At 39.1% G+C, this 10,061-nt stretch overlaps 1 long non-coding RNA gene across 1 annotated transcript; it reads right to left on the minus strand.

Annotated features, from left to right (window-relative positions):
- Positions 1-577: 577 nt before the first annotated feature.
- On the minus strand, positions 578-9,291 carry LOC125909440 (uncharacterized). Its single transcript, XR_007453691.1, has 3 exons — positions 8,754-9,291; positions 4,603-4,781; positions 578-3,712 (listed from the first exon to the last, which is right to left on the minus strand). It is a non-coding gene; the product is annotated as an uncharacterized LOC125909440 (long non-coding RNA).
- Positions 9,292-10,061: the final 770 nt, after the last annotated feature.

Below are 10,061 nucleotides of genomic sequence, written 5' to 3' on the forward strand. Positions count from 1 at the left end.
AGATGAGGGAAAGACAACATAAAATGCATCTACTCCTCCTCAATGAGCAGCTAGGATTGGCAGATAAAATAGAGGAAGTCCAACTTAACTTGAGTTTCAGATAAACGGCAAATTATTTTTTAGTATAAGTATGTCCCAAATATTGCATAAGGCATATTTATGCTAAAAAAATTCCTTGTTGTTTATCTGACACTCAAAGTTAACTGAGCATCTTGCATTTTTATTTGGCAGATCTGGCACTATTGGTAGTGTCGCCCTTTTGTTAAATTCTTGATCTTTGTCTCAGATTGGAGAGGAAAGCAGGACTCCTCCTGCCAAAAGCACTGCCATATATATATATATATATATATATATATATATATATATATATATTCCACCAAAAACACTACCATATATATACCATATATATGTTATATTATGTATTTGTATCAAAATGTATTGTATATTTATATCAAAATAACATTTTCCCCTTCAATGGCAATGCTTTCCTTCCTATTATTCATGTGTTACAATGATTTCTACACAATAATATCTCCCATATGACAAAAATAAGCCTCTTGAAGTCAGGAACGTTATTCTTCATATTTTTTTATTGGCTAGTTAGATTTTTGAGGCATCTTTCTGGCACTATCTCCTTGCTATATTGGCATTTCAAGAATTCAAAACCAGCAACAGCGCCAGAAATTTTAAAGCAGATAACTGAGTCAGAAGAAAATGCCTTAGGCATGTGTAATAGCAAACCCTAGCACCTTTTCTGACTTGCATCAGCCTTGGATTTTTACTTTGGGACTTGCACATATGTTTCCAAATATCTTCCAATATCCTCCAGGAAATAGTTGGGTGCATTTTACATGAAGTACATCAGACACTCGTAGGAACACACAGGTTACGGCTAAAAGTCATTCTTTTAAGATAGCTTGCCAGACGTGTAATTCTCTTCCTAAAACATAATAGGAAGCATCCCCACTTTCTGGGTGTTATTGCACTCTTCCAAACATATTTACACATTACCTGCGGCACTGGAAAGGAGCAAGCTGGCTACAAGTTAATGTCTTGTGAATCACACAGCCTCACTGTTCAGCTCCTACATCCTGTGTTTTCTTGGTAGCGCCTCTGGAAGCCAGAAAGAAGGGTGGGTTAGAGAACAAAAGTTAATGAAACGCCGTAAATACTATATAGGATCATGAAAACAAATGGCCTTGTTCTTTCTCTCACACACCCATATTCAAACAAGCATGATGCTCCAGATGCCAGTCACTTAGGTATCTACCACGATGATTCTTTTCATAAGGAATAGGAAATTAATTACAGCCATAGAGGTGCCCTGGAGTAATAGCAGAAAAAAGTGGGTGTGATCTGGCTCCTTTAAACAAGTAATCTAGAAATGGGAACATTTTCCCAGACTGCTAATACTTTTTAGAGAATTTTGGTTACTTTACTGAAAAAGAAAAAAATATTAGATAGATAGGTAGATAGATAACGGATGGATAGATAGATAGATAGATAGATATAGATGGATAGGTATCAAGTAGCAGCACATTTAAAATGAGATGACGTATCACATGATAAAAAATCCAAAGGGTATATATAAAAGGGCCTACAGGGAGAGTGAGTCCCTCCTCCACACTGTCCCCTCGTCCTCCTTTGCTGAGGCACCAGAGATGCCGATTTCTGTACCTTTCTAGATAATTATATAGCCCTAAAACAGATTTTATTTATACATAATATATGTATATTATGTAAAATAATATACTACTATACACATCGCTTTTTCAACTCGTTTTTAAGTCTTTTTTATTAGAAAATACATGAGTATAAAAATTTATAGAGTGATCTCATTTTTTAATTTAACAACGTAGTTCTGAAAGCATTCCGTATTAGTGCATACCACTCTGCTTCAGTATTTTTATTGTTGTATAATGTTTCATTACATGGATGTACCACTAACCAATCCCAATATGGATGGATTTTTTTTGTTTGTTTCCAACTTTTGCTATAGTGGAAGCTTTCTAAATTACTTTTCTCTGTTAGGAAAATGGCTTCAAGTGCCACTGAGATATTCAACAGATATTTACCGGCCACTTACTATGTCCAATTCATGACACCTAGTCTCTGTAACAATAATGAAACAAGAATATTCCTCTACATTTCCCCCTTTTCAAATTGTGGTTATTTCACAGGTGTGCACTATGGGATTTGTACTGTCCTTCCTAAGCTTGTAACTTAAGACTCCTTCTTCATCTATTAAAAGAAATCATCTAAATTTACTTTATTATGGCAAAATGAAAGTTCCATAGATCTGGATCTTTAAACTATCACTTTGAAGACTATACATCAATTTTCTCGGCAAAGGTAAACCTATGCTTAATTATATAATTACAGAATTTAAGAACCAGAGAAGAACTTCATGAGCATATAGACCAACCTCTTCACTTTACAGACAAGGAAAGTAAAGCTAAGAGGATAAATGGCTGGGCCATGGTCATACTCTAGCTTATTTTTCTGACACAAAATTGGTTTGATATACCTCTCCATTCCCCAGTTAAAGGTCAAAACTGTGACTTTCACTTGTGGCCATGATAGAATAACAGAGACCTGATTTACCCTTTATTTAAACAAATGAGAACCAAACAAAATATATTAACAATAGTTTTTAGATATTGGACAACATGCAGCAGAGGACAGTGATCTTTGAAAGAAGAGAATTAAATGAGGTGAACCTACAATCACCCCAGCTTACCCCGTGGAGAGAGTCTAGGCTACGGCACAGGCAAGGGAACCCCAACAAAGCCTGGCAGTTTTCCTGAGTTGAAGAGACAGAGGTGAGAACTCAGATCGGCTAAGACAGCCAGAATTTGTAGGATAGATTACCAGAGAGAAGAAAGCTACACACAAAGAGAGTTCTGAAGATCCGCAGGGGCTCCCCATCGTGAGTCTTTAGCTGAGTGCTAATCAACATACATGTTTAAGGAAACTACCTGAGGCCAAGCAGTAAAATACCTGAAAGGAGCAATTACCAGCATTCACACGGGGCTGGAAATAGTTCACATTCCCAACAGCCTAAATGGAAAAACTTTCTATCACATTGAGCATTGGCTTGAATATCAGAGAAGTATTGCCTCTTTAAGTAGGCTAAATTACCCCTTAGTTCTAAAGGCTGCTCAGCTCCTTTTAGAGTTTAAAGGCGAGACTCAAAAGGATCAAACTGTTTCCAAGTAACTTAACTGTGTCCCAGAACATAACTCAAAAATATTTAAAGGAAATACAGAAAGACAGACAGAAAGAAAGAAAGAAATGGAGGAAGAAAGGGAGAAAGGAAGACAAGGAGGAAGGGAAGAAGGAAGGAAGGGAAGAAGGGAAAAAATCAAGCATCCAACAATGTGAAATTCATAATGCCTGGAATCTACTATTTTTATTGATATTTCTTTTTTTTTCACCAGGCATGCAAATTGAAGCAGGAAATTCAACCCATCATGAGGAAAACAAATCAATCAATCAATAGAAGCAGATATGTGATACAATTAGTAGATAAAAACATTAAAACAGCTGTAATAGGGCACCTGGGTGGCTCCGTGGGTTGAGCATCCAACTCTTGTTATGGCCTCATTTATCACCTCGAGGTCATGGGATCATGTTCCACATCAGGCTCTGCACTGACAGTATGGAGCCTGCTTGAGATTCTCTCTCTCCCTCTGTCTCTGCTCCTCTCTCTCTCTCTCTCAAAATAAATAAATTAATTAATTAATTAATTAATAATTAAATAAATAAATAGTAAACATTTTTAAAAACAGCTGTAATAACTATGCAACATATGCTCAAGAAAGTAGAGGAAGGAGTGAGGATGTTAAGGAGAGAAAAAGAAAGTTTAAAAAAAGGCAAAATTGAACTTCTTATTATGAAAAGTACAGTATTTGAGATGAAAACTCAGAACTTCTATGGCAATTATCATTTTTTGCCATTATTTCTAGCATTATCAACATCACAGATGTAAAATAATTTTTTACTGGGTCTAAAAATACTTCTTTTCATATAAAAATCTCAAAGTCACATACCAGTGTGCATCCAAACTATCAATGTAGAATAGTGTTTGCATAGTAAAAATATGCTAGCTGTACTTGCTATTGGCATTTATAAAGAATAGAAGCAACATACAGCCTTTTCTGTATGCAAAACATTGTTAAGCCAAGCATAACTTCTATTCAGAAGAGTTTAAAGTCCAATGAAGAATAAAAAATTGGGTTCTGGGACTTCATTTTGAGGCTTGGCGCATGCATAAATTAGAGGGAAAAAAAAAAAGTTTATATGTGCCACTTAAGACATGGAATAAAGCTAGAGACACTTGCCAGGGTCAGTGACAGCAATATTCTCAGTTTGAGGGTGAGCTGAGTTTGAAGTATCTAAGCTAAGAAACGTGGTAAGTAGAAGGAGAAAATTAAGCAAGGAGCTGAAGGAGACCAAAAGGAACCCTTCTGAAAAGTGGGCATGTAAAAAATGTGACGACTATGGTTTACAAGTAGGTATGAATCTCCCTGACAGAGGCGGAGAAGGAGATAACATGAAAACACAATTAAATTCAACCAACAGTTATTGAGTGCCTGTTACCTGCAAAAGACTGCACCAAATGAAGTACTATCCTTTTCCTCCAGCAGCACGAAATATGATGCAAGAGATGGATGCAGATACATAAATAATTGTATCATAAGTCAGACTGATAGCTGCAGTAACATAGACATAACAACAGCTGAGGGAGCATAGGGGAGTAAAATAACTGGATCCTGGGGCTGGAAAATGAGGGAAGACAACATAAAAGGCAACATTTGAACCATGTCCTGTAAGATACAAAGGATTTTACTATATATAACGGGGGCTCATGTGGTTAATTTAATCTCCCATTTAATTCCATTTATTTCCATTCCATTAATTTCTCCATTTAATTTCCCCCTCCCTCACACCACCATTCATTTCTCTGCCTCTCTCTGCCCTGCTTTATAATCTATAGACTGAATCATCTGATCATCCTTGGTGGCTGGCTGGCTTTCAGTTGAGTTTGGCCAATCCAAGACATCTGCCAGAGATAAGAGGGCAGGAAGAGAGAGGGTTGGGGTATTTATTCACTGTCTCCTCCCTGCTTCAGCGCTGTGGTTTGGCAGGGGCTGCAACTCTCCCTACCTACAGCTCCTACTCATGGCCTCCTTTCCCATGGCTCCAGTTCTCTGTGGGCTTTGGTAACAGTATTTCATCTCCTTGGCCCTTTGGGCCTTATAGAAGATAAGAGCTTCCCACTCTGCTAGTGTCTGAATGTCTTAAACACTCTTGTGGTCTCCCTTTACCTTGACTGTGTCTCTTAAATAGTCTCTTCATTTGGAACATCTGAGTTGAATCCAGTCTTAGAGTAGTATAAGCAAAGGCAAAAAGGAACACATGTCATGATTGAGGAACCGTGATTGCATTATGGGGAACATGATGGGGTGGGAATCTAGGGCAGAGGAGAGTAGTTTTAGAGAACTGGGGCCAGATTGTGAGGGCCTCACTAAGGAATTTGGACTTTACTCTTGGGTAAAAGAAATCCAGTAGTAGTTATTGAATGGGTATAGTCAGATCTGCCTGCTAGCATGTGCAGGATGGAGGTAGGTAAGAAGTCAGGTAAGAAGTTATGGCAGTAATGTCCTAAAATGGGGCACTGGATGATAGTAGCGAGAATAGATTTAAAATCGGTCAACTGGGCTACTTAGGTGGCTCTGTCAGTTAAGCAACCGACTTCGGCTCAAGTCATGATCTCACAGTTGGTGAGTTTGAGCCCCACATTGGGCTCTATGCTGGCAGCTCAGAGCCTGGAGCCTGCTTTGGATTCCATGTCTCTGTCTCTCTCTCTCTCTCTCTCTCTCTCTTTAAAAAATAAATAAAACATTAAAAAAATTTAAATTGGCCAATAACAAAATCTATAGGGCATGGCAAATAAGTGAATTGAGGGGGGAAAGCCAAAGGAGTTTTTTAGGATGACTTCTAGGTTTCCAGCTTGGGAGAATGGTAACCCTATAAACACAGAGGAAGAGGTTCTTAGAACTGGGAACATAGTTTGACTGGACCATCTAGAAAGTGAAGTGCCATGGAGCATTAAGGCTGAGAAGCTCAGCAAAGAACTAAAATGTTGGGTCTATGTATCAGGAATAATCTAAGAAAGATAAAAGTAGATACTCTAGAGCTATGGTTCTCAGTTCTAGCAGTCCTTGAGAATCATCTGAGGGGCATTTAAAAAGTAAAGGCCAGGGTCCAACCCCAGATCAATTAAATCTAATTTCTGGGTGGGATCAGAAATCAGACTTAGTTGGGGTGTATTTAATCAGATTTCATTGGATTTAATCTGGGTTTGGATTTTTAAATCCAAAACAGCTCCCCAGGTAATTCTTACTACATCCAGATCGAAAGAAAAACAGAAGCAGCTAAGAATGGAGCCTGGCAAGGGAGATGATAAACAGCACACATGATAAAGAATGGCAAATAGAGATAAAGGCAGTAAGAAAAATTTTAATCAGGACTGGGTAAGTACATCACATGCCATAGACAGGCAGAAGGGGAATGAGAAGAGGCCACTACATTTGGTAAATAGGAGATCATTACTGGTCTCTGGGAAAGCAATTTTTTAAACAATATTTTTTTAATGTTTATTTTTTTTAAGAGAGAGAGCATGAGCTGGGGAGGGGCAGAAAGAAGGAGACACAGAATCCAAAGCAGGCTCCAAGATTTGAGCTGTCAACACAGAGCCTGATGTGGGGCTCCAACTCATGAACCGTGAGATCATGACCTGAGCTGAAGTCAGGCACTTGACTGAGCCACCCAGGTGCCCCTGGGGAAGCAATTTTAGTAACTGCAGGAGCCAGATTGCAACAAGAGCAGATTTTAGATGAGGAACTGGAGTGGGTGTAGACCACTGTTTCAAGATGCTTGGTCCAGTAGATAGTAGAAAACAGCCAGTAACTTAAGCAGAAAAAGTTTGGAGAGAAAGTTTTGTTGGACTTCAAGGGAGAGCATATTGGCTGACTAAGTTAAGGAAACATCAGAGGGAGAGAATGAAGATACACAGTAGAGGAGGGGTTACTAGAATAGCAGGGCCACAGAGGAACCTGGGAGTGGCAGGAGATTATTAGAGGAATCTCAGGAAAGGAATGCCAAAGAGATAAGCTCTAAATTGAGAAAGGTTGAGGGAGTTTAAGCCATCATTTTCATAACGCAGTAGAAGGCATGGTGGCTACTGGGAGAAGAGAAAAGGGAAAGGGCAGAGAACAGTTACTAAGAACTTTGTATGTGCCTGGCACCATGCTGAAATTCTAGCAAGTAAGCTCATCCGGTCATCTAACGTGCTTCTGAAGGACAAATGTCACACGGGATAAGAAGCAAAAATTAGGCTGTTCTGCCTGATTTCAGCCATCTAGTCACCTTGCTCCTCTGGTACCTTTACTAATTAATGGCCCTTTAAAGCTTAACCTGCAATTTGTTTTAAGTTAAATGCTCATTTCTAGCTGAATAGGGAAAGATTTCAGCTATAATAATATTTCCTTAGTTTAGTTTAAAGGGAAATGCTGTAGAAGAACATTTGAAGAAAGAGGAAAAACCTATTCTTGTGAACACTCCACTAGAGAGGGCAAAGAAAGATGGGGTTTTAAAGAGAGTGTTTAATGGTCCAAGCTAAGGGCAATTGATAAATATTTAAGAAGTGGAATTAACCTGCATATTTTTAAGTTCTCCTTTTAAATGTAAAAAATGTTAACTTTAGATTACAAATCCATCAAGGGCTAGGACTGTGCCACCTCTTTCTGTGATGCCTGAGCAACTGTGTGGGCGCAGGGTTGTCCACTAAGGATTGAGCCATCCTCCACTGCCAGAGCCCCCCATTATGATCCCTGCTATATCATACAGGCAAGCAAGCCAGTAAGCTACAATTCTTTTCAGATGCAGATGGAGCCTCTAGATAGGAAACTCATGATGTTGGCTGTCCTTTCCTCTCAGAAACACTTTCCAAAATTAGGGTCAGTAAACACAGAAGTAACTGCCAAGGTTTTCCTTCATTGACATCCCAGTGAACCAAGTTGGGGAATGGGCTGCAAAGAAAGGCAGGAAACTTGACCAACCTGCCTGAATGAGCCTTGGGGAACCCCAGAGGGATGACCCTTCAGCTGCCAAAAATCCAGTGGGAATAGAGGTGGGGGATAAGGTGGCAGGCAGCTGGGATGAACTCAGGGTAGCACCCCTACTTGGTTCTCCACGGCTTGAATACTGAACCACTATAAATTGTTTCCCACTTATTACTTTGGTCTAGCCTACTTACAAAATAAGTCTTCAAAATAAGTCTTCACATGGAAGAGTCAAAGAAAAATTTCAATGCTAGAAGGAAGAGTCACTATGGAGACACAAAGACATTTGCCTATTGCTCCCATGGACTTATTTTACCTATAATTCTGGAAGTGTTCTAATATATATGGGTGCCTTGCAGGAGTATCAATTTGAAACTCCAGGCCTCTCTGTCCTCTGTCTCCTAAATAAATAGCTTTTCAAAGTGTGGTAGCTAGAAGACTGTCAAGGGTTGTATTACCTGACATTTACTTAATGCATTTATTTAGGGGAGTCTCTGTTTCTCTCCTACAGTCTCCCAGAGTTCTCTATCACATCCTGGGTGGGTAGATACAAGACAAACATTTTCATTTCATCTCCATTCCAAAAGGTCAAAATGATGACAAAATCAGAAATAGAACCCACACCTTTGGCTTTATTGCAGATTTCATCCTACTTAACCTTTAGCCAAACATCGGCTTCCTCTCAGCCTCTTCCTTAAGTTTATCTTCTTAATTCATGATCAATGCCAGCTTGGTCAGGTGACTCCTAAATATAATAACAAGAATAGTAAGCTGAATTTTATATAGGATCTTTATACAACTCCATTACAAAACGCTGTGCCAACTTACGAGTTGTAGAATTACAGAGTGGTGCTACTGAATTAAATAATAAGTAACAGCTGATACTAATAATTAGCTTAATTTACGGTCTAGTAGAACTGTCACAACCGAGGCAGCTCTCCCTCCGCCCCTTATCTCCCTGTCTTTTCTTCCTCCTCCCTCCTCCTTTGGCAACAGCAACCAAATGAAGCCCTGCGATTGTCAAATTAGTCATCATAAAGACAAGTCACTTCTTCCTTTACTCTTAGCAGTACGACCTTATTACATCAAGAATTTCCAACTTTTTTTGGAGTCCCATCACCCCATCATTGTTTAACTTCACAAGTGTTTCTCCTGATGGCATGCACTTAGTGGGAAGGCCATACCAGGATAAATCGAAATCTCTTGAGGATCCGCAACAACTTCAGAAAGGCTCTTGCTTTTTGCAAAATCAAGCTTGGCAATGACTGCTCTACATGGTAACCTTGTAAAAAGGGTTCTCTCCACTTTAAGGGACTAAAAATTAAACACATCAGCAAGGTGATACTGGGGGTCACATGGCTGAAATTAGGAATGACTTTTGTTTTCCAGTGTCTGTGCATGGTAGCTTTCCATGGACACTCTGACCTCAATGTATTGGAAAGGATTCAAGAATGTTCTTATATGAACTTGATCTAAAAACTCATACAGCTTAGATCTAACATGGAATATCCATTTGATCACATTTAACACAGAATATCCATTTTATCACATTTATTAATCACCTACCTCCCTATGTACTGATGCCTAGCTCTGAAGCAGGAATATGGGCTTCCTCTACAATCAAAATAATGTAACCTGGTGACCAAACTCTCCAGGGCCACCAAAGTTGCTCTCTCTGTAAGACATGTTCTCATGGTCAGATGGAATTAGGACTTGGAGGCTTTTTATACTGTGTGCTGCAGCACGAGAGGTAATTGTCAGCGTCCTCTATACCCTGGTAAAACTGCCAACTTACCTGGATAAAATGTATCTCAATAACACTCCATCCTGAGGAGGGGGCCCTGAGCAGGAAGTAGCACTAACCACTTTATGCATCTTTTATCATTGCATAAAAATGACTAACAACAATTTATTACTGGGTTAAGACGTCAG

This window comes from Panthera uncia, assembly GCF_023721935.1.
Source record: "Panthera uncia isolate 11264 chromosome B3 unlocalized genomic scaffold, Puncia_PCG_1.0 HiC_scaffold_1, whole genome shotgun sequence".
NCBI classification, from domain to species: Eukaryota; Metazoa; Chordata; class Mammalia; order Carnivora; family Felidae; genus Panthera; species Panthera uncia.